The sequence below is a fragment of the Anolis sagrei genome, chromosome Y (assembly GCF_037176765.1).
Source record: "Anolis sagrei isolate rAnoSag1 chromosome Y, rAnoSag1.mat, whole genome shotgun sequence".
NCBI lineage: Eukaryota > Metazoa > Chordata > Lepidosauria > Squamata > Dactyloidae > Anolis > Anolis sagrei.
The window spans coordinates 22,537,148-22,562,632 of record NC_090035.1 but is presented as its reverse complement, the minus strand read 5'-3'; the positions used below and the strand labels follow the sequence as shown (position 1 = coordinate 22,562,632).

The window sequence follows — 25,485 nt, the reverse complement described above, 5'->3', positions numbered from 1 at the left end:
AAGGGAGACCGCCAATTCGGTTTAGTGATAGAGGAAATTTGACAACTAGAATTCGGCCTAGAGATAGAAGAAGAAAAAATTTAACAACTTGTAATTGGTCTCCTGACAAGGTAAGTTGGTGTACCCAGGATGGCGGTCCCTCTGGGTTGAAAATGGTGCTGTTGAACGCCAGATCTGTCAACGGTAAAACATCTTTCATCCAAGATGTAATTTTGGAGGAACGGGCAGATCTGGCGTGCATCACAGATACCTGGCTGGATGAAGCTGGAGGGGTAAATTTGTCCCAGCTTTGTCCACCAGGTTTCTCTGTGCAGCACCAGTCGAGATCCGGAGGGCGGGGAGGCGGAGTTGCAGTGGTATATAGAAATACTATCCCTCTGACCAGAGGCCCCATCCCACAGTCAACTAACTTTGAATGCGTCCACCTGAGGGTGGGTGACCGGGACAGAATAGGGATTCTGTTAGTGTACTGTCCACCTCGCTGCACTACGGTCTCCCTACCTGAGCTAGCAGGGGTGGTCTCGAGCCTGGCATTGGAGTCCCAACGACTCCTTGTGCTGGGGGACTTCAATGTACACGCCGAGACTACCCTAGTATGAGCGGCTCAGGACTTCATGTCTTCCATGGCAACCATGGGGCTGTCCCGAGTATCTGGCCCCACCCACTGTGCTGGACACACATTGGATTTGGTCTTTTGTCAGGGATGGGAGCATGGTGGCGGTGTTGAGGAGTTGTCCATCTCTCCGTTGCCATGGACCGACCACCACCTGGTCAGATTTAGACTTACTGTACCTCCTAACCTCTGCAGAGGTGGACCCATTAAGCTGGTCTGCCCCAGGAGGCATATGGATCCGGACGGATTCCTGACGGCTCTTGGGGAATCACCTCGGTTGGTGATTCTGTTGATGCCCTGGTCTCTCTCTGGAACAGGGAGATGACTAGGGCAATAGACACGATTGCTCCGGAATGTCCCCTCTCAAGTAGCCGAGCTAAACCAGCTCCTTGGTTCAACGAGGAGTTGGCAGTGATGAAGCGAAAGAAGAGGGAACTAGAGAGCGTGTGGCATTCTGATCCGACCGAGCCAAACCGAACATGGTTTGTGTCCTTTTTAACGGCATATGCCGCGGCAATAAAGGCCGCGAAGAAATCTTTCTTCGCGGCCACTATTGCATCTGCAAAGAACCGACCAGCTGAGCTGTTTCGAGTTGTCAGAGGCCTTTTAAATCCCGTCGCTCAAGACGGGAGCCCTGGCAACCCGGCAGCCCGCTGTGATGCTTTTGCCCAGTTCTTTGCAGACAAAGTCGCTTTGATCCATTCTGGTCTGGACACCATATTAACGGCAGTAGATGAGGATGTAGCTGGAGCACCTGCTTGTCTGGTTTTATTGGATTCATTTCAATTGGTGAAACCCGAGGATGTGGACAAGATACTTGGAGGAATGAGGCCTACCACATGCATCCTGGACCCCTGTCCATCCTGGCTTTTGAAAGAAGCCAGAGGGGGATTGGCCGAGTGGGTGAAGGTGGTGGTTAATGCCTCCCTTCGGGAAGGCATCATTCCAGCGAGCTTAAAACAAGCTATAATAAAACCACTGTTGAAAAAAACCATCACTGGACCCCACTCAATTCGACAACTATCGGCCAGTTTCCAATCTCCCCTTCTTGGGCAAAGTCTTGGAACGTGTGGTGGCCTCACAACTCCAGGTATTCTTGGTAGACACTGATTATCTAGATCCGGCGCAGTCTGGCTTTAGGCCGGGACATGGTACCGAGACAGCCTTGGTCGCCTTAGTGGATGATATGCGCCGGGAGCTCGACAGGGGGAGTGTGTCCCTGTTGGTGCTGCTGGACCTCTCAGCGACCTTCGATACCGTCGACCACGGTATCCTTCTGGGACGCCTCGCGGGGATGGGCCTTGGAGGTACTGTTTTGCAGTGGCTCCGGTCATTCCTAGAGGGTCGGCCTCAGAAGGTGTTATTGGGAGACACCTGTTCAACCCCACAACCGTTGTCTTGTGGGGTTCCTCAGGGCTCTATACTGTCTCCCATGTTGCTTAACATCTACATGAAGCCGCTGGGTGAGATCATCCGGAGTTTCGGGGTATGGTGTCATCTGTACGCAGATGATGTCCAACTCTGTCACTCCTTTCCACCTGCTACTAAGAAGGCTGTCGAGGTCCTGAACCGGTGCTTGGCCGCTGTAACGGTCTGGATGAGGGCGAACAAATTGAAATTGAATCCAGACAAGACAGAGGTACTCCTGGTCAGTCGCAAGGCTGAACAGGGTATAGGGTTACAACCTGTGTTGGATGGGGTCGCACTCCCCTTGAAGACACAGGTTCGCAGTCTGGGTGTGACCCTGGACTCATCGCTGAGCCTGGAACCCCAGGTTTCAGCGGTGACCAGGGGAGCATTCGCACAGTTAAAACTCGTGCGCCAGCTGCGACCGTACCTTGGGAAGTCTGACTTGGCCACGGTAGTCCACGCTCTGGTTACATCCAGCTTAGACTACTACAACGCTCTCTACGTGGAGTTCCCCTTGAAGACTGCTCGGAAGCTTCAAATGGTCCAACGTTCGGCAGCCAGGTTGCTAATAGGAGCGGCACTCAGGGAGCACACCACTCCTCTGTTGCGCCAGCTCCACTGGCTGCCAATCTGCTACCGGGCACAATTCAAGATGCTGGCTTTAGCCTATAAAGCCCTAAACGGTTCTGGCCCTACTTACCTCTCCGAACGCATCTCCTCCTATGAACCGACTAGGACATTAAGATAATCTGGGGAGGCCCTGCTCTCAGTCCCGCCCGCATCACATGCGCGGTTGGTGGGGACGAGAGACAGGGCCTTCTTGGTGGTGGCCCCCCAGCTGTGGAACGCCCTACCTGTGGACATCAGACAGGCCCCCTCACTGCTGGCATTCCGGAGAAAGGTCAAGACCTGGCTTTATGAACAAGCGTTTGGCTAATTGTGCAATGAAACACAGTAAGATGGTACAATCGAACACAGGAATTGGTATAAAGGATTATGATTGCGGATTCTGATTTTGATTTGTTTGCTGAGGCGCACGTTTATGTTAATGGTTGCTTGATTTGATATGTTTTGTATAATGTGTTTTAACTGCTTTTTGATGTTGTTGTGTTAACCTTTACTATGTAAACCGCCTTGAGTCGCCTTTTTTGGCTGAGAAAGGCAGTATAGAAGTAAAGCAAATAAATAAATAAATAAATAAATAAATAAATAAGCACTTGGGGGTCCAGAGAAAAGCCTTTATCCCATTGCCGGTCACTGAGTGCATGTACAAAGAGGGGTGCAAAGAAGATGTCAACATATTTGGCAATAGGGAATAGAGGTCCAAATGCAATGGCCACTGATAATTAAAGTTGACTCACTGGATCAGCTGCCCAAAGCTATATTGACACTTCTATAACTTAATCCAATGGGTCACCTCCAGTTGGGAGGAGATAGTGAGAGACAGTTGCACTGTGGTCAATTTGTTCAAGATTTTAGTTTGAAATGTAAGACACCAGAAGAAGGCCCTGCACTTTCAAACCAATCCAGTATCGTGGGATCTAGCACTTCACATGCACTGGGATGGAGGCTAAAGGTTACCCATGTTCCATGGCCATTGTCCATTAGGTCAGCCAGAAGGTGATCAGAAAGAGGCTTACTGTTAGAGGAGATTTGCAGAAACTCAAGGGCAGACCTGGTCCCATAGAGGCCTTAAAGGAGCTCTCCAAGAAACTAAAAGCACTTTCTGATCCATTACAGCACCTTGGAGAGCTCCTGTGCTGCTAGTCACAACCTGGGATGGATTCACTGAAACAGAAGCCAAGAGTTGCCACTGTTTGCACAACGAAGGAACTGGGATTAGGATATCAAGGCTGCTATCTATTTCCACTCAGCTGTGCAACTCTCCTCCTCCAATACATCCCTACCCCACTTAGTGAGGAAAACAAAGCACAAGAGACACTGCATCGGAGTCCTGGATTTGCAGAGTCCCGTACACCCGCTTCTGCGAGTGACCTGAGTGTCATCATTTGCCCAGATGATAAAGATGCACCTAACCAAGAGCAGCACAGAGAAGGAAGTCTTGTGAAGAGATAACCGGGGACACAGAGGGTTCTGAGAGAATAGGACACCCAAGCATGCCTTGGCATGTTTGCATTCCCAAATTGTGGAAGGGAAAGGGGTGCTGTTTATGGGAGGTAATCACCATATCCTCCAATGTTTCTTGTTCCATTGGAAGAAATAATGGTGGGAAGAAGCCAGCAGGTGTCAGATGCAAAACGGACATGGATTTTTGCCTTTGAGCCGCTCCGACACAGGACATGGAATCCATTAGCAGAAAAGCAGCTTTAGTGGGTTAAATCATGGTAAGCCTTAAAAGGAGCACATCCCCAGGATTGTCCAACCCTCCTTTCCTTGCTCCTGAAGCAAGAGAGAAAGGGAGACCTTCTTTCCTTCCTCCCCAACCTGGTAATGCACATAATTAGCATGCAAATGAACCCCCCTCCCTTCCCGCGCCTCCCAGTTCCCTCAAAGGGTCTCCCCAGAAGCGGATCCGGCCTGGGCTTCTACCTCGGCTCCGAAGGGCAGCAAAGCCTGGCTCTGGGGCAGGAAGGCCCTTGAGCCGAGGAAGGCAAACAGCTTCTGAAGGAGCGATTTAATGAGCCAAGGCAAAGCAATGCACCTGAAACGGCTGCCAGAAGGTGCCACTGGTTCGAGCAGAACATCTTGGCACCATGTTATATTTGCATGAATTTACATAATTTTTATGACAGACCATATGGAATGGGCCTTCATCGATGGTAGGGGCGTCTCTCGAACTGACTGTCCTCATACCCCACAGTTGCTCACTTTCATTCATATATATATATATATATATATATATATATATATATATATGAGAGAGAGAGAGAATGACAGAGAATCTTCTTGTTGCCTACTAATCTGGAAGGATTAAGCAGCCACAGCAGGTTCTGCTGTGTCTGTCACAAGTAGTCACTGCTGAAATAATAGAACTGTTTTAAGGAAAGCAAGAGGCTCCTCAGGAATGCACAATTTCTCCCTTTCACTGGAAGGAAATCAATGCTTTGCCTTTGGCTTTTGCTTCCTTGGCTCAAAAGCCCTTGTTTTTAGAAGAGAAGAAAGGAAGGATGCTGGAAGCAGAGGGAGCCACATTCTCTCAGCCTCATCCACCAATAGTTCCCATAGTTGTTGCTATGGGAAGACCCCAAGGGAAGGGGAGCTTTGGTAATGCATTGGCCTGAGAGGATATCCGAAGGAGGATATCCAGAGACATTGGTTGGCATCTGCTGGGAGTTGGCAGCACCGCGCAATAACCTGCAATGGCTCCCTTTGGAACTGAAGCTTTGCATAATCGTATTCCTCAAGGGAAGTGTTGTTGTAGCTGCACCACTGGGACCAAAAGTCGAGTAAACAGCATGGCTGTTGTGCAGTGGTTCTATTGCAGACAAGGCAAGGAAAGGGTCTCAATGCCTATCAACAAAACCATGGCTCCCCAGAACAGAGGGAAATAGAGTCATGGGTACCCCATGCCTGGCCAGAAAAGTGTACCTGCATTTACAATGCCCTCTTCACCCATGAGAAAACTCTTGATGTTACATTTGGTTTGTGCACCAGGATCGCACACATGTGGTTGTTGGACCACATTTGCCACTCAAAGCAAAGGTCACTCAATTGATGCTCAGCTCTACCTGCTGTCACCGAACCTTTCATTGCAGAGCCCTCCTTGGCCTGAGGGATGGCTTGCATGGTTTCCATGGTCTCTTCCAAGTTTGCATTCAATGCTTCTTTAGCACGTTATGCCTGTATATGTTATACCATCATAAAAGTAATTTACACCTCCAGTTCCATATTTTTGTTTCTCAAGAGACTCGAAAGAGCAGCTGTTTCTCCTGGGATGGTGGGGTGTCTGTGACATATCGGGAAAGCCCAGAAACAGGCCAGGCCCTCCCTCTTCTCCTTTTCCCCAGAGCAGCTACGAGGGCCAGACCTCCATTTCCCACTAGATGGCCTTGTTTGGCTCTGAGCCTCCTGAGTAACAAAGAAAAACATTCTGGATGACCAGATGAGTTTTTTCAACTTTCTGGGTTGTTTTGGTCTTTAATATACTTCTTCCTTGTTCCTCCTGTTCAGAGTCAAAAGGTGCCACTTTGCCTTATGCAAACTTCATGCTCTTGTTAGGCAACTCCATGGTCCTGGTCCACAGAGCCACATTCCTTCCAAACAAAATGAGAGCCAGACTTGGACCAGATCGTCACTCTTAACAAAGTATGATGACTGTGACCTAGCCGCCGCCTCTCTGTTCCTGCTGAAGCCAATCTGCTGGGGGCAGATGCCTTTTTTCCTGGGGCCAAAGGGGGTTCCTCTTCCCCCTTTTCCTTCCTTGCAAAAGGCGGGAGCCCCGGCATCACTCAGCGAAGGTAGAGACCTCGAGAGATGTTTAAATTACTCTCCCTGCCATAAATCAAAGGCAGGAATAAGATTAAGCCAGACTCCCTCCTGTTGCCGAGCTGGAAAAAAGGCGCTGGTATATTTATGGTGGTGGCAAAAAGAGCAGGCAGTTGCTGCTACACTAAAACAAAAATTAATCCGCTTGCAGTGTTTGGTGTGTCTTCTGTCTTTCTGCCTGTCCAGGGACTGCAGGGTCCATGAGGAGTGTGAAAGGGCTGGATATTCTTTCTTTGCCATATTTGGGGGGGGGGGGGGGGAGAAAAGAATAGGCTGCCAGACCATCTGTCAGAAGGGTTTTGTTTGTGCTTTCCTGCCTGATGGAAAGGGGTTACACTGGATGGCCTTTGGGATTGCTTCCATTTCAATGCACAGCTCATTAACTGGGCTTTCTTCTTCTGCAAATGCATCTGTCCGATGTGTAGCCATTAAGAGGGAGTTACACAAGTCCTAACTTGTGTAATCTATCTCCATAAAGTCCTACCCCAACGGGCACTCTAACAGTCCAATGGGTATCCTGGTCAGAGTGTGACATTGTCATCCAACCCCATTACCTGGCCTTTGAGAAGCCATCATCAGTGTGGCCTTCTTACAAGACCAGCTGGAGAGGAGTGACTTCTACTTGTTTTTAGAATCACAGAGCTGCCAGGGCCAACAATGGTAGGAAACTATCACTTAAGGTCCTCAACCTGTGGTCCCCAGGTGTTTTGGCCTACAACTCCCAGAAATCCCATCCAGTTTACCAGGATTTCTGGGAGTTGAAGGCCAAAATGTCTGAGGACCCACAGGTTGAGAACCACTGAGCAAAAAAAAAAATCATGAATAGTGAGCTGGTGAATATCCACTGTTCCACTTCCCAGCAGTTCTGCTACCTGAGAAACGTTCTCCCTTTCAGTCAACACCTCGTTTCTTCTCATTTGGACCCATTCACGTATGGATTCTGCTTTCTGAAGCAGTAGCAACCAAACCCACTCCACCTTCCATATAATGGATGCTTGAACATGTCATCTCCACTTACTGACTTCACTCTCTGGGATAAACACCCCTAGCTTCCCTTATATGTCCCAAAGGACTCTATGTCTAGGTTCTTCTTCTTTCCCCTAAACAATGTCCATGTTCAATGTGCAGTCAAAGGTTTTCATGGCCAGAATCACTGGATTGCTGTGAGTTTTCCAGGCTGTGTGGCCATCTTCCAGTAGCATTCTCTCCTGATATTTCACCTGCATCTGTGGCTAATGATATCTTCAGAGGTCTGTTGGAAGTGAGGCAAATTGAGTGTGTATATATATATATATATACACTCTGTGGAAGAATGTCCAGGGTGGGAGAAAAAAAGCCTTATCTGTCTAAAGCAAGTGTAAACGTTGCCATTAGCAAGCTTTAATAGCATTGAATTACCACAGAGAGAGAGAGACCATTGAAATCCACAAGCATGTGAACAATTTCAATACAAAGGAGGGAATCATGAAAATGAACATAAAGAAATCTGTTTACCAATCTTTTTTTTTTTAAACAGAATCAAGACAGTAAATAAGGAACACCACTCAAAAACAGGGGAACTCCAGACAGCAAACAATGAAGTGCCAGTTAACATCTCCCAAACAGAGGATATTTCCAGGCCATAACAGCCAGGCTACCTCTATGAAGATACTGTCACTGATTGACTTTGTAGCTTCATGGCTACACAATGCTATTCAAGCTTGCTATTCACAACATTCATACCTGCTTTACACAAGCAAGGGTTCTTTCTCCCACCCTGGACATTATTCCACAGATATATACACACACACAACTTGCCTCATTTTCAATAGACCTCTGAAGATGCCATTAGCCACAGATCCAGGTGAAATGTCAGGAGAGAATGCTACTGGAACATGGCCATACAGCCTGGAAAACTCACATCAACCCAAACATCCATGTTTTTAGTCCTTAGACTGGACACTGCTCAGCTTCAGAGGATGTATGAGCAAAGCAAGGCAAAGAGGTTTGTTGTCAGTGGCCTTGCTCTGGTGGAAGTCCCTGCGGTCCTCATTGTGTCCATCTGGTCAAACCCCAGAGTCCTGAAGGGGCCACACTGACACAGCATGGCTTCATTTTAGGGCCTCATGAAATGGGTCTGTCTCCCTCATTTGCCTTGTTTAAACAGAATTTGGAGGGAGGCCTCTGCTCACTCAGTTCTATGACTTTCTGATCTTACCCTGCTGCCTTAAGGTCTTAAAAACCGAAATTAGAAGTGCATTAACATTATTAAAATTCCTGAGCATTTTCATGTCTTTGCTGGAATCCAGGGAAGCATTAGGTCTTAGCGTATAATGCTTTCTTTCTAACTTGTTTTATGACATGTCTATATATCTGAGCGATATCATTTGCATTCGAAATCCCCCTGCAAGCACATTGGTGTGTCTGCATGCATTCGCTCCATCCCTGCACATCGTATATGCAAAAGCAAAGCTCCTGATTGGAACAAGGATAAATCTCAGGCTGAAACTGGGTTCAGAAAGTGATCCCTGCAAAGGGAGGGTTCGCTCCCAGAGAGGATTTGGAGAGACATGAGGGCAGAGGCAGTGTGTCTCCAAAACACGAAACCCAGTCCACAATGAGAGCCAAACCAGGGACAGAGAAGGAAGAGGGGATGCAGCTTTGCTTCTTAAAAGGGTCTTCTAAAAAAAGAACCCTTGCTCTTCTTAAACTCAGCATCATTAGATCGGTTGCAGACTTCAATCTTCTATCATCTATCTATCAATCTATACACATAATAAAAGTGAAAATATGTATGGATGTGGCTTGGGTGTCCACTTATACAGACAAGCTCCTGCCTCAACAAACAGCTATAGCTCCCACCACTCAGGAGACACCAATCGCCCTGACATTGTAGGTTATAGTGAGCACCATGAACATGGCCAAGAGCCCTCCAATGTCCTCCACAAACACAATACCGCCTGCCACCCAAGTGATGCTTTCATATGGGGACAATTTCATCCTAGATTTTCTGTTTTTCCTCCACCACAGACATCCCAGTGTTTCTCAGTCTCTCCATTGTTGTGGAATTTGCATGACCCCGCCCACTGCATCTCCCTTAACTCTTTCCAATTCTTTTCTATTGCACTCAGCAAACACAGAGGAATTGATCAACAACTTGACATACTGGAGAGATATGGGGAGAATTCACCATGATTTATAGGAGTTGTAGGTCCTGGGAAGTATAGTTCACCTGCAATCATTGAGCACAAACAATGGACCTGGAACTAACTTGGCACACAGAGTCCCCATGACCAACAAAAAATACTGGATGTATTTGGTGGGATGTATAGTTGTAGTTCACCTACATCCAGAGCACACTATAAACCCAAACAATGATGGCTCTAGACCAAATTTGGCATGCATACCTGATATACCTAAATTTGAATACTGGTGGGTTTTGAGGGGAATTGGCGTGGACATTTTGGAATTGTAGGTACTGGGATGTACCTATAGTTCACCTGTAATCCATGAGCACTCTGAACTCTATCAAAAATGGAATTGGACTAAACTTGGCACACAGAGCCCCCATGACCAGCACAAAATACTGGAGGTCTTTGGGGGGGGGGATACACCTTGATTTGGAGGAGTTGTAGTTCATCTACATCCAAAGAGCACTGTGAGCCCAAACACCAATGGATCTGGACCAAACTTGGGACACAGACCCGGTATATTGAAATTCGATTACTGGAGGGGTTGGGGGGGGGGGCTGACATTCCTTTCTGGGAGTTGTAGTTCACTCACAACTAGAGAAACTGTCACCTCCACTGATGATAGATCTGGACCAAACTTGGCACACAGAACCACCATGGCCAACTGAACCTACCGGAGGGGTTTGAAAGGACTGACTCACCATCATGGGAGTTGTAGTTTACCCTATAGCCAGAGTGCACACTGAACCCCACTGATGATGCATCGAGAGAAAACTTGCCCAACATAACAAAATTTAAGTTCTGATGGAGTTTTTCAAGGTTAACCTGGCATGATGTGAGTTATAGTCCACCCACAACCTTATGCAGTTTGTACAATTGAAAAATTGGGCAACGTTGGGTAACCAAGCTAGCCTATAATAAGGGCTTAACATTTGTCCTAGTCTCCAAGATGTTGTTTTCAAATATATGAGAAATAGGGAGAAACATCTCAGGAGAAAGTATGGAAAGTATGCTTTTTCCTTAGCACTGGGCTCATGCTTTGAAAAACCTGCCATTTCCATCCAAATTGTCCCCAAACCCATGGACGGAAAGGGAATATATAGCCCTATCCCTGGAATAGGAGCACTACCTACTTCTGCTGCGAAATGGTGTTGCTTTCTTAAGGAAGGCCACCTTGTTCTTCTCACATAACACTCACCCACATAGAAAAAGGCACGGCCTCCTTTGGAAGCTTCCAGCTCCAAATAGACAAAGCCTGGCCAAAAGTGTCCTGCATGGATTGTCCCAATTAACACTGAGAATCCCCTGTGTGTTTGTTGTGTGTTGCTTTAGATCAGGCATGGGCCAACTTGGGTCCTCCAGGTGTTTTGGACTTCAACTCCCACCATTCCTAACAGCCTTTGGCCCTTTCCATTTCATCTTCAGCCTTGTCTTGAAGGTGGCACCTTTTAAGAGATTAGAAAGAAAGAGGAAGGAGTGAAGGAAAGAAAAAGAAGGAAGGAAAGAGGGAAGGAAAGAAAGACAGAGGAAGGAAGGAAGGAAGGAAGGAAAGAAGGAAGGAAGGAAGGAAGGAAGGGGTAAAGGATGGAGAGAGTGTAGGAAGGAGGGAAGGCGGGAAAGAAGGAAGGAAAGGGAAGGAAAGAAAGAGAGAGGAAGAGAAGAGGGAAGGAAGGAAGGAGGGAAGGTAAAGGGAAAAGGATGGAGAGAGGGAAGGAAGGGGGAAAGAAAGATAGAAAGACGAAGGAAGGCGAGAGGGAAGGAAGGAGGGAAAAAAAGGGAAGGAATGAAAGAGAGAGGAAGAAATGTGGGAGTGAAGGAAAGAAATATTTATTTATTTATTTCAGACACTTCTACCCCGCCCTTCTCACCCCGGGGGGGGGGGGGGGGTCGACTCAGAGCGGCTTACAAAGGCACAAAAGCCACAATTTGATGCCGGCATCAATACAACAATAAAATACAATACAACAATAAAAACAATATAGCAGCAATTAAACAGTTAAAATAATTAAACGGTCGGTTCTCAGTTCTACAACACTTCAATAAACCAGTTTAGCCTTCAGCGTTCACCATCACATAATCCATAGTTTCAGTTTCCCATTGTCAGTGCTGTTAATTCTGGTCGTCCATTGCCTTAGCTGCCAGGTTGCCCAAAAGTCTGGTCCCATAACCACATTTTTAATTTCTTTCTAAAGGAGAGGAGGGGCGTTGCTGATCTGATCTCCCCAGGGAGTGAATTCCACAGGCGAGGGGCCACCACCGAGAAGGCCCTGCTCCTCGTCCCCACCAGCCTCACTTGTGATAGAGGTGGGGTCGAGAGCAGGGCCTCCCCAGATGATCTCAGATTCCGAGGTGGGACATAGAGGGAGATGCGTTCAGACAAGTACACCGGACTGGAGCTGTATAGGAAGAAAGGAAAGAAGGAAGAAAGAAAGGAGGGAGGGAAGAGGGAAGAAGGGATGGATGGAAGGAAAGAAAGGTGAAGGAAGGTGAGAGAGAAGGAAGGAAGGAAAGATAGAGGAAAGGAAGGAGGGAAGGAGAAGGGGAAAAGAAAGGGAGGGAGAGGGAAGACAGGAAAGAGGGAGAGATGAAGGAGGGTAAGAAGGAAGGAAGGAAAGAAAGAAAGGGAAGGAAGGGAGGAAGGAAGAGGGAGGAGGGAGGGAGGAGAGAGGGAGGGAGGAAAGGAAGGGGGATGGAAGGAAGGAGGGAAGGAAAGAAAGTGAAAGGGTGGAGAGAGGGAAGGAAGGAGTGAAGGATAGAAGGAAGGAGTGGGAGAGAGAAAGGAGAGAGGGAAGAAAGGAAGGAAACGACGAAAGGGAAGGGAAAAAGAAAGAGGGAAAGAAGGGGAAAGGAAGGAGGGAGGATAGAAAGGAAGGAAGGAAAGAAAGAAGGGGGGAGAGAAGGAAGGAGACTCCCTCCCATATTCATCATCTCCTTCAGGGCTTGGCCATTTCTTTCCTCCCACGGCTGGCCCACACTCCAAGCCTGTGGGGGTGTGGAGGGATACCCCCCCTCCCAAGGCCTTTTTAAGTGAGGGCTGAGCTCCCTTTCCCTCCCTCCCATCCGCCCTCCCCGCAAAAAGCCTCCCTCCCACCCTCTCCGAGGAGCACCAGGAAGGAAGAGGAGGACAAGCCCGCTTTGGGTTGGGAAGTTGAGGCGCTGGGAAGCAGGGCTCCTCCTCCTCCTCCTCCTCCTCCTCCGCGGCCTCTCTGGGGCGGGAAGGGGAACGGCGCTCGGCACGCGCTCAGAGGCACCAGGGCAAGGGGAGGGAGGGGCTGAAGCGCGGCGGGGTGGGTGTGGCTTCCTCGACGGGAGCGCGCCGCGCTTTGGCTCCGCCCCCTCCTCAGCCTCAGTCAGTCGAGGCCAGTCTCCGGCAGAAACTTTCGCGGGGGTGCTTCGCCTCGCCACTCGGAGGAGAAGCGGAGAGGAAGCAGAGGGGATTCCAGGGAGGGGCGGGCGGGGGCTGGGCCATGCGGGGCTCCCCCCGGAAGGCGGAGGCCACGGCGGGATGCAGAGCCAGGACCCGGAGCATCGGAAGCAGCAGCAGCAGCAGCCGCGCCAGCAAGACCCCGAGGCCGGGCTCCATCGTCGGGTGGCGTCCGGCTGACAGGATGCGGCGGGGGCCGGGCAGGAGGCATGGCCCCCCCGGCGGCGTCGTCGTCGTTGTCCTCGGGCCCGGCTCCCGCGGGGTCTGCCCCGGCTCCTCCGGGCGGCCCTAAGGCTCCCCCTCCCCGCCGCGGGAGGCGCCTCCTCTGCATGTGCAGCCTCTCCCTCTGCCTCACCTACGCCGCCTACAGCCTCATGGGGGGCCCCCCTCTGGCCCGCGCCCCGCCGCAGGAGGCCCCGCCCGCCACGCCCAGGAGGCCCCGCCCCCCGGAGGACCCCACCACAGCCCCGCGCCCCTCCTTACCCCCTCCCCCTCCTCTCCGGAGGCCCCGCCCCCTCCCCTCTCCGGGACCCCCAGCCCTTCCTTTCCCCCTTCCCCTTCCTCGGAGCCCGGTGAGCAGCGCCTCCCGCAAGCGGTGATCGTGGGGGTCAAGAAGGGCGGGACACGCGCCCTCCTCGAGGCCCTCCGCGCCCACCCCGCCGTCCGCGCCGTCGGCACCGAGCCCCACTTCTTCGACCGGAACTACCACAGGTCAGGAATGGGGAGGAAGGAGGGCCGGGAGGGGGTTCTCGCTGACCGTACTCCATTGCTGTATACTGGGGAGCGTGCGGGTGAGCTCCCTCAGTCAGCTCCAGCTCCCCATGCAGGGACATGAGGGACACATCTGGGCGTCCCCCGGGTAACGTCCTTGCAGACGGCCTATTCTCTCACACCAGAAGCGACTTGCAGGACTTGCACGGCGCGCTCCTGACACGGGAAAAATAAATAAGAAGGCAGCAGCTCAGAGTGGCAGCTCAATGAGCTGCTGAATTTGCTGACCGAAAGGTCGCAGGTTTGAATCCGGAGAGTCGGGTGAAAGCTCCCGCTGTTAGTCCCAGCTTCTGCCAACCCAGCAGTTTGAAAACATGCAAATGTGACTAGATCAATAGGTACCGCTCTGGTGGGAAGGTTATGGCACTCCATGAAGTCATGCCAGGGGCCACATGACCTTGGAGGCGTCTATGGACAACGCCGGTTCTTTGGCTTAGAAATGGAGATGAGCACCACCCCTCAGAGTCAGTCACGACTGGACTTAATGTCAGGGGAAAACCTACCTTTACCTGCCTCTCCAAAGGGTCATCTGGGAGACTCCTCTCTCTCCGAAGCAGAGTATTTTGGAGGGCTGGAGTGGACTGCGAAGGACCACTGGTGTGTTTCAAAGCTTCAGACCTTAAGAAGGCCTTCAGTACATGTAAGTCAGGAAGTGAGACAAAAGACTTGTTCACACTGGAGTGTCTATCCACTTGGAACCTTGTGGCTGCATCCTGCTGAATTCTGGGGTTTGTTATTTAGTGTGGACCAGGATTCCTTTGGCTGAGTAGTTTGAAGGCCCCTTCTTATGCTACAAATCCCAGGATTCTGCAAGAAGCCACCACAGGATTTAAAGGAGATACTCCAGCGCAGGCATGGGCAAAGTTTGGCCCTGCAGGTGTTTTGGACTGCAGCTCCCACCATTCCTAACAGCCTCAGGACCTTTCCTTTCCCCTGTCAGCGGCTTAAGCTTAAAAGGAAAAGGCCTGAAGCTGTTAGGAATGGTGGGAGTTGCAGTCTTAAAAACCTGGAGGACCAAACTTTGCCCATGGCTGGGCTAGATAGTCATCTGTTAGGAGGGAGCAGATTGTGTCTTCCAGTCTGCTCCCTCCCAAGGTAATAAAGAGCCAAGAGCAAGGAGATATGTTTTTGGGGGTGGGTGGTAGGGGTGGGGTCTGCTCACGGGCCAAGAGGGCGATGAGTTTCCTTCAAAGAGGAAATGTTCTTCGGATCTATCCGGGAATTTATTGTCGCTTTCATGGCCATGTTCTAGAAGCATACCCTCATGACGTTTCGCCTGCATCTATGGCAGGCATCATCACAACCTCTGAGGATGCCTGCCATAGATGCAGGTGAAATGTCTGGAGGGAATGCTTCTAGAACATGGCCATATAGCCCAAAAAACCTATCCAGGAATTATGAGTCTCCGAAAGAGAAGCCAAGAAGGGATGCCCACAGGACACACTTCTGCAAGTTGCCCTTCTCTGGGACATGGATTACGCTAAACCAGTGGTGTCGTGGTGTCCAGCCCATGACCCTCCAGGCATTTGGGACTTCAGCTCCTGACATTTCTGACCATTGGCCAAGCTGCCCAGGGCTGTTGGGAGTCAGAGTCCCAACTACCTGGGGGACCAGAGGTTGGACACCACTGTTCTAATCTCTTCCCCCAAGAAATACATGCAATGGGTGGAGCTGTGCAGGGTAGACCCACAGCATCAATTGTGGAGTACTGAGTTGAACTATAGGTAAATACATCTGGCCCAATGCATTTGCAACAGAATTTGTGCATGGCAGGGCTATCCAATTCATCCCCATGGCTTATTATGGTTGGCCTCCAAAGCAGGCATGGGTCAACTTGGGCCCTCCAGGTATTTTGGACTTCATCTCCCACCATTCCTAACAGCCTCAGTCCCTTCCCTTTCCCCCTCAGCTACTTAAGTGGCTGACGGGAAAAAGGAAAGGACCTGAGGCTGTTAAGAATAATGGGAGTTGAAGTCTAATACACCTGGAGGGAAGTCCCAAGTTGGACCATGCCTGAAGGCTTTCAGGGCCAGAATCACTTGAAGGCTTTCAGGGCCAGAATCACTGGGTTGCTGTGAGTTTTCTGGGCTGTCTTGTCATGTTCCCAAATCATTCTCTCCTGACATTTCACCCACATCTATGGCAGGCACCCTCAAAGGTTGTGAGGTCTGTTGGAAATGCTAATCAAGGTGGCCAGTGGAAACATTTGTCTGCCTTCAGCAGACAAGAGTTCTTTCTCCCACCCTGTACATTATTCCACAGATATACAAACTCCTCTTGCCTAGTTTCCCACAGACCTCAGAACCTCTGAGGGTGCCTGGCATAGATGTGAGCAAAACATCAGGAGAGAATGCTTCTGTTACATGACCAGACAGCCCGGAAAACTCACATCAACTCCAAGTGATCCGTTAACCACCTTGGGTCCCTATCAGAAGGAAGGCGGGATACAACTCAAGTTGATGATGATGATGATGATGACAACAATCATAATAATGATAATAATAATAATAGTACTCGATTCTGCAGCTCAGAAAATTGGATCCCGCCCCATCTCCTCCCTCTCTTTCTTCCTGCCTTCCTTCCTCCTTTTCTTTCTCCCTTTCCTCCAGTTGACCAGTTCCGAAAGCCTCCTCCCTTTCTCTTCTTTCGGGAGACAGGACCCTCTCCTTCATTCCTTTCGGAGAGCTCTTTTCTCCTCCCCTTCCTTCCTTTCCTCCTGGTCTGGGCAGCCCTTCCCTCTCTTTCTCCTTCCTTCCTACTATCCTTCCTTTCTCTCTCCCTCATTCGCTTCCCTTTCTCTCTTAGCCTCCCTTCTCCCTGCCTTTTCTTCTTTCTTTTTGACTTCCTTCTCTCTCTTTCCTGTTTCCTTCCCCTCTCTTCTTCTCTTCCTCCCTTTCTCTCTCCCTCTTCCTTTCCGCCCTCCCTTCTGCCTTTCTCTATCCCTTCTCTCTTCTCTTTCTCTCCCTCCTTCTGTTCTACTTCCTTGCTTTCTCACTCATTCACTTTTTCTTCCTCTCTTTTCTTCCCTCCCTACTTCCTTCCTTCCTTCCTCTCTCCTGCATTCTCTTCCTCCCTCCTTCCTTTTCCTTTCACCCTCCCTCCCTCCCTTCTTTACCTTTCTCTTCCCTGCTCTATTTTCTCTCTTTTCCCACTCCCTTTTCTTCTCTCTCCCCCTTATCTCCCTCCCCTCCTCCCTTCCTTTTCCTTCCTGCTTTCTCTTCCTTTCTCTTTTTTCTTTTCTCTCTTTTACCTTTCTTTCACTTCTCTTTCTTTCCTCTTTCCTTTCTCTTCTCCCTTCCTTTCTCTCCCCCCTCTTTTCTTCCCTCTTTTCCTTGTGGCATTTGGGGATGGGAAGACAAGCCACCTTAACACAACATGGATTCAGGGACTTGGAGCTTCTCCAGTTCCAGAAGTGTGGAATTTCTCTGGGAAGCAGGGGCCTCCACTTCTGGATCCAACCCGGCTTCTCCAAAGTATTGCATCTCTTTTGAAGAGGGGTTTCAGCATTAACTTTAGGATTTCCCTCAAACCCTGGAGCGGATCCCCTGCCCCTTTGACCTGGGGAGGAATGTGGAGGAGGCAGAAGGGTTTGCAAAGACAGGCCTATGTTTCCTTATGTGGGAATTCCTTGGTCTCTGTGGGGCAGCAGAAGAGCCCTATCTGAATGCTGCCTCTGTGGGGCAGCAGAAGAGCCCCACCTGAATGGCAAAACAGAGATGCCCTGAAAGGATTTCAAATGGAGGTTCAGCCGGAACACTGTTGGCTCATTCAGAGCCCTTGAAAAAAAAGGGAAGCCGGCGTAGAGCTGTGTCTCACCACTCACCCATCCCATAATATCCCCCAAGCAGGTTTCCAGGAGACAGAGACTTTTAATAAGTAATTAATTGGGAGGCATCTGTCTCAGGCAAACTTGCCATACGTTCTGACCCAGCCGATGTTTTTCCTGATGGAAAATTCACCCATGGTTGCCTTGCAAAGCTTCAGCGGGAGGGAGGCCTCATGGGACAGTAGCCAGTGTTCTCCCCCTCTAAACCTTTTTTCTGTTAGTGAAGGATGTTCCTCCCCACTTGACTGTCTTATAAATACCCAGCCCTGAGGCCAGTGCAAGAGATGGACTCCCTTTTGGGTGTTGGATTGTTTGTTTGTCTGCCCGGCTGCTCTCCATCCATGGAAGCTGTTGACAGATGGCCAAAGAGGACTGGGGTCAAGGCGGGTGGCTCCAGATGGAGACGATGGGTGGCAGCCGGCAGAAAAGATAAATTCATGCTAGGAGTTATTAGAAAATTGATTGAGAGTAAAACTGTCAGCACCGTTAGGCTTGGACACTTGCATTAACTCAATGGAACCTCCATAGTTTATGGCTCTGAGTAGAACATGGATAAGGTTCAAGAGAAGGATTCTGATTGCAGTTTTGGAAGGAGCTGAGTGGCTATGGTTCTTTAGGAATCTGGGCTGAGGAAGAGCAGGTCCTTCATTGGCATTCTTCCCTTCCACTTCCCATCTGCTCCCTGTTTCTCCCCTCCCCTCCCCTCCCCACCCCTCCGCTCCCCTCCCCTCCCCTTCCCCCCGAATCTGTGGGGCTTTGATGGAGGAGCATCGGGCACACAATTCTGAGCCTTCTCCTCCTCCTGCGTATCGACTCTCCTTTGTGCTCCATGGCTCTTCCGCACTCCCCTCCCTTGTTGTCATGGGGACTTCTTTTCCCCCGAGTTATTATATTGTGCGCTTCAGCAGAAAGCCTTATTGCTTTTAGGGCAGGGGAGGCCCGTGTGGGACACGTCTTTCCCCCGCAGCTTGCACCATGTGACAGTAATTCCTTTCAGATGATTTTTGCTTGAAGTGCTTTCAATGAATTGAGAAGGGCATCTGGGCTTGAATGAACCGTGAGACTTTTTCGCACCAAATCGGGAGGCAGGACGTACGCTATCAAACTTCCTGGAGCATTTTCTCTGGGTGTTATAATTTTGCTGGCACTACATAAATAAGCAGCGGCCCACCATATATTACAATTTCCTTTGAAGCCTGCCTTTCTATCCTCTTTGAGATGCATTACTCAGAGTCACCAATGACCCCTACAGCTTCCTTGGCAATTTATTCCACTCTCCAGCCAACATCTCGCAGTGCTAATCTTCATGGCTGCTGCAGCTGCTTTGTGATCCATGAACAAGGGCCCCTCCTAGTCATGGACTCTGCCACTTTTTCCTGCCTGCTTCCATCCAGGAAGTACCTCTGGAGATGGTACCAGTGGGTCTCCAGTCCTAGAAAGGCCCTTTTGTCTTACGAAGAAATGCTGCACCACCTCCCTTTTGCACCTCAGCACTATGGGACCCACAATGATCAACGCAGAAGGAACCCCTTACTTCGTATTTTACAGTCATACTCCTTCCCTCATCTCATCAGGTCAGGGATGAAGAGCTTGAATCTTAGCACAGGATCTTAGAAGAGACCCCAAGAGCCATCTAGTCCATCCTATGCCATGCGGGAAAGACACAATCAGAGCATCCCCGATACATGGCCATCCAGCTTCTGTTTTAAAACTTCCGGAGAAAGAGACTCCATCATGCTTTGAGGCAGCTTATTTATTTATTTATCTATTTGTTTGTTTGTTTCAAACATTTCTACCCTGTTCTTCTCAACCCCCGAGGAGGGACACAGGGCAGCTTACAAATGGCAGCCATTCGATGCCGACAATTACATCAATAACATTACAAAACAAATTGACAATTAGGTGAACAACAGGATTACAAATATACATTAAAATATTAAAATAAAACATTAAAAATTGAAACATTAAAACAGTGCCAAGCCGTAATCACAAATCCAAATCAAAGTCCAGACTTCCAGTCCGATGTCTATTCATGATTAATTATCATCGGTCAGTTGCTGTTACTGTTCAGTCAGCTGCCCAAATGCTTGGTCCCAGAGCCATGTTTTGATCTTTTTTTTCTAAAGGAGAGGAGTGAGGGAGTCACCCTAATTTCACTGGGGAGTGTGTTCCTGTACAGGAGTTGATTATAAATTGTATGATTTTAACTGTATTTGTATTTAGATTGGCTGCACTAAGGCTGGAGCGGCCTAAGTCAGAGGAGTCCTCCATGTGTGTTGCCATGGAGACCGATGCGGAGAGAGGGAAGTGGAAGGAGCTTAGAGGGGAGAGTTTGAAAAAACGACAGTTAAAATCAGTTAGGGGTTTAGGTTTAGAGGAGTGAGCAGTGAGGAGTTAGGTTCAGAGGAGTGAGGAGTTAGGAGTTGGGAGAGAAGGAAAGGAAAGGTGGCGGAGTGACTTGTGAAGGAAAGCTTTGAGGCTTTGAAAAGCTGGGTTTGGCTATTGGAAGTTTCTCAGGCTAGTGCAGCCGAATGGTGAAACATAGCTGGTATTCTTTTAGTCTAAGGAGAGGTAAAGAATAGTTTACTTAGTATTTGATCTAGGGAGGATCAACTAAGGGAAACATATCTGTATGGAAAGTTTGTCTGAAACAAGTGCTCTACGTCAGAAAGATACTGTGTTACTTGAAAGAATGAACTGTTAAAGTTACAAGTATTATTCCAAGTGCAACAAGGAAAAGTTACGTCTTGCAACCACATGCTGTGTACTTAATAAAATTGTTAACTTTTATTTGAAGATTGCCTCAGCTCCATCTATTCTGTGCACCAAGTGCCATTTCTCACAATATTACAACTTACCTCACATGGTGGCAGAAACGTAGGGGAAAGTAACCAAATAAATCTACATTCTTCTCTCCAGTCACGCTACAGTATATACAGTGTAATTACTACTAAGTTATTACTTTCTTAATAAAGGAGGAGGTGCAATTGAACAGCCTCCCTTCTAACTTGATGATAAATTTGGTTCCTAATCGGCAACCTCCATTACAAATCGGCTAAGTCTTTTTAAAACTGGGAATTGGGGTAAAATCTCCTGAATACTGGTTCCTTTCAAATTGGTGGCAACAATAAATCATCCCTCAGCTCCCCTGCTTCTTTTCAGTTCCATAGGCAGGGGGCCACCACTGAGAAGGCCCTGTTCCTTGTCCTCACCAACTGTGCATGCGGGAGTGGCAGGATCGAGAGCACGACCTCCCCTGATGATTGTAAACTCTGAGGTGGATCATAGAGGGAGATATGTTCGGACAAGTAAGCTGGGTCAGAACCGTATAGCACAAGTTCGGATAACTAAGCTGGAAATGTATGCCACTGCTGAACAGCTCTGGAGTATGAAGTTGCTCATTAGTTGTGCTTTGGAACCTGGTGAGAAACTGAACCAAGGCAGCAGATTAGTCTAGGGCATAAATGTGCATGCACAACCTTCAGCTCATACATTTGTTTGCAGTGCTCAGTGCATCTCCATACCAGTGGCATCACATACACATCTCCTTTTCTTCCATGATACAGGCTTCTGCACTAGACTAAACTGTCCAGCTGTTTCCATTGGAGAACTTCAGCATGCATCAAGTGCCCATAGTCTTCCAACGTGTGTGCATCAATGTGCATGCAGGACCAGAGCACCTCCATCTCTTTGCCTGGGAGATTTCTCTGCCCGTCTCCATCTGGGATCTCCTGGAGAGAGTTAAAAGAGAGTTGGTTGGCATGTGATTTCTCCTCCTCCTCTGCCTTTGGAGATTCTGCCTTCAGCAGGAAGCTGCTCCCTGGGGGACGAAAGTGGTACGATTATAATAGCCTCTTGGAAGGATGGTCTGCAAAGCATCTTTGCAGGTAGATGGAGGTCCTCAAGGCACCGCCCATCCTGTGCCCCTTTGGGCTTTCTTAGGATTCGAGGCTGGATTGTTTGGTGCAGAAGCCCCTTGACACCCCCTCCCCTTTTCCCACCGGCTCTTCCCTCTCAGCAGCCTTTTTATTTCCATCCAGCTCTCAGCTTGGCAGCTCTCTTTATTTGTGTGTTTTATCTAAAAAGTAGAAGTGGGAAAAAGAGAAAGAGAGGGGAAGAAAGGGGGGGGGAGTGTTTGAAAGGAGGAAAGTGTTTGAAAGCTGGAAGAAACATGTGCCATGGGTAAGAGAGAAGAGGGGTTTCAGAAATGGCTATTTTTGTTCCTCTTCCCCAGCGCTTTTCCCTCAGGGATCTGCACCGTTTTGGTAAATCATGTTGGCAGTGGCAGTGGCAGTGGAGGAGTCCCTCCTCTCCTTGTTCCCTGCAGCCAGATTTTAAATCCCTACAAGCGTTTTTTCTTCCTGGGATGGATCATAAACCCCACGGCCCCTTTACGACTTCAACATTGCCATCGCCAGTCACATTTTATGTAAATGCAAGCATTTACCTCTGCAAACTCTGCCATGAAGTTCCCTTAAAGAATTTATTTGGCCACATAAACAGGAGAGCAGCACGCCACGGATTCATGGCTTTGGGGTTCATGAGAGGCATGGTCTATCACTTGAATCCTTTGCTGCCATTTGGGGAATAGTACACATCCACGTCCACCCTAGTTGGGAAAGCCAAGCACCCTTTCTGAACTGGAAATACTACAATGGACCACACTGGTGTTCTGAAGGCTGGGCAACTGGGCTCAAACCTAAGCCGTTGAGGTACTGGGATATGCCTCAGGCATCATTCCTGAGCTGGAGGTTGATGATGGGCACTCAGGGCAAGTTATAACTGGGCAGGAGAGACAGTGTGGTGCTGGTATTCCAGGGTTCTATTATTCTATGAAAGGGCCCCCTGATGGCACAGCAGGTTAAACTGCTGAGCTACTTAACTTGCTGTCCAAAAGGTTGGTGGTTTGAATGTGGGGAGCTCCCGCAGTTAGGCCCAGCCTCTACCAACCTAGCAGTTTGACAACATGCAAATGTGAGTAGATCAATAGATACTGCTCCAGTGGGAAGGTAACAACGCTTCATGCAGTCATGCTGGCTCCATGATCTTGGAGGTGTTTATTAGGCCTGGGCGGTTTCGTTCGTTAATTTTGTAATTCGTTAAATATTCGTTATATTTAACAATTACAAAATGAATACAAAACACATTTTCAAACCCGGAAGGGTTTTAAAATAATGAAACGGCATCCCCCATACTTTTAACGAGCTTCCGCCTGTTTCGGAAATTGGATGGAGGATGCTGGTGCCCTGGGAGCCAATCCGGCGCTCCCAAGCACTCAAGCAGTGCACCGTGGCTGATTGTGATTGGCCGGCAAGCCCTTTAAAAGCGGCTCCGCGCGGCCGCACAGCTCATTGTTGCGGAGGCGAGGGAGAAGAGAAGAGGACGGGAGGTCCGGGAGGGCGGCTTGCATTGGGTTGGCTTGGTTGCTGGCGCTTGGATTCTTTCCTTGCTTATTATTCATTCCTTGCTTGGATTAATTCCTTGCTTATTATTCATTCCTTGCTTGGATTCCTTCCTTCCTTCGGTTTTTGTTAATTTGTTAATTTTCCATTTTTAAATATTTTTTAAAAATACCTGTCTTTTATTCTTAAAAAAAAACAAAAAATATTCTAAAAAAAGAAAAGACTCTTCTGTTGCTGTGTGCTCTCGTTTGTCCCTGTCTCGTGGTTGTTTGATCCACATCAGGGCCAGTTTTTTGTTAATTTTCCATTTTTAAATATTTTTTAAAAATACCTGTCTTTTATTCTTAAAAAAAAAACAAAAAATATTCTAAAAAAAGAAAAGACTCTTCTGTTGCTGTGTGCTCTCGTTTGTCCCTGTCTCGTGGTTGTTTGCTCCACATCAGGGCCAGTTTTTTGTTAATTTTCCATTTTTAAATATTTTTGAAAAATACCTGTCTTTTATTCTTAAAAAAAACCAAAAAATATTCTAAAAAAAGAAAAGACTCTTCTGTTGCTGTGTGCTCTCGTTTGTCCCTGTCTCGTGGTTGTTTGCTCCACATCAAAAAATATTCAAAAAGAAAGAAAAGAATCTTGTGTGCCTGCCTGTGTGTGCGTTTCCCCCGTCTTGTGGCTTCCTTCCCGGCTTTTCTAGTCGCAAGGGCCAAGTGCTATCGCGAATACCTAAGAAAGGCAGGGGATTGAAGATGGACACATTGAGAAGAAGGGAACATTTAGCCGACGAGATGGTTATTGAAACACCCACAGGTGCTTCAACCAGCTGTGAGATGGCAGGACCTCCTCCTTATTCATCAGTTCGAAAGACTCTACGTTCAGATCCTGATGTCCTTCCAAGTACCTCTGATCCTACTTGTTATGAAGAGGGCGAGGAGGCGGACGTGTCTGAGGAATGGGAGGAAGACAATATGGAATCTGCTTCCATCACAGGAATTAGTGATCAAGAGGACTGCATGGTGCTGGAGGGCGAGCCACAGAAACAACCAACAATCCTTTCCACAAACACCGACAGTCCAAACACGAGCATGAGTACATCTCAAGTGCGTAGTAGGGGTAGGCCGAGATCGCTCCTATGGGATCATTACGACGTCCATAATCAGAGGGCCACTTTGGCAGTTTGCAGGCATTGCGGTGTGAGCGTCAGCATAGGAAAAGATATGAGGCATCTTGCCACAACAGGGCTAAGGATGCACATAAAGAGACACCACCCAAATGTGAAGTTGGACGCAGTTGAAGTCGCCGGCACATGCAGCAGTACACAGAGCACTCCAAACACACCAACAGGCCCCATGCAGAAAACCATCGATGCTTGGGGCCTGCAAGTTACAAGGGTGAGATCTGGATTTAAGCCGCCATCAGTGAAGGAAATAACACGTCGCCTGGGAGAGATGATGGCTCTGGACCACCAGCCCTTCCGTATGGTGGAACGGGAAGGTTTCCGCCGATTTGTTCACCTCCTGGCACCATGGTACAATATCCCAAGTCGCAGAACTTTCTCTAGAACAGTCATTCCCGCTTTGTTCGAGGGATGCAAGCAACGTCTCAGAACCCTGTTGAACAAGTCACAACCCGTCCATGTACATTTCACCTCAGACATCTGGACGAGCACGGGAGGAGGGCATTCCTATTTGTCCCTGACCGCGCACTGGTGGGAGATGGAGGGTTGCCTAGACTCGGGTCATCGTTAGGCACTCCTGCCCCTTGAGGTGATCGATACGGATCACAGGGCCGACACCATTTCTGAGTACTTGCGAGAGATGATGAGAGACTGGATGCGGCATACTCATTCCGGTGGTACTAACTCGGGATTCATGGTCACAGACACAGTAAGGGACATGATCCGGGCGGTCGAAAGTGCCGGCTTCACAAACGTAACATGCATGGCGCACTTGCTGCATAACTGCGTAAAAGATGGGTTCAAGGGGCCCGATGAGAACAGCGCCACCGCCGTCGCTCAACTCATTGAGCGTTGCCACAGAATCGCGGGCTTCTTCCACCATAGCTCTAAGTCCGCAAAACTGCTGCGTGACAGGCAAATCCTGGAGTGCCTCCCACAACACCGGTTACTGCAGGATGTCCCCACCCGCTGGAACTCCACCTACATCATGTTGGAGCGCATAGTGGAGCAACAGAGGGCAGTCCACGCTGTCTCGCTGTCAATTGCGGCTCCGATAAACAAGCTGGTCCCCAACAACCAGGAGTGGATGACCATCACTCAGCTGGTTGAGATCCTAGAACCATTCAAACTGGCCACTGAAAAACTTTCAGGACAGAAAGCACTACTCAGCCATGTGGTCCCAGTCATCTTGCGTTTGAAGAGCCATTTGGAGTCGCTGGGTGGAGAAAGTACATTGCAGTGTATGGCTGGG

At 48.9% G+C, this 25,485-nt stretch overlaps 1 protein-coding gene across 1 annotated transcript in view; it reads left to right on the top strand.

Moving 5' to 3' along the window:
• Nucleotides 1-13,578: 13,578 nt before the first annotated feature.
• Nucleotides 13,579-25,485, top strand: part of LOC137095210 (golgin subfamily A member 6-like protein 25) — a 45,808-nt gene continuing 33,901 nt past the window's right edge. The window contains exon 1 of the mRNA XM_067461609.1: nucleotides 13,579-13,774. The gene's annotated coding sequence lies outside the window, so the exon portion shown is untranslated. The remainder of the gene's footprint in view (nucleotides 13,775-25,485) is intronic.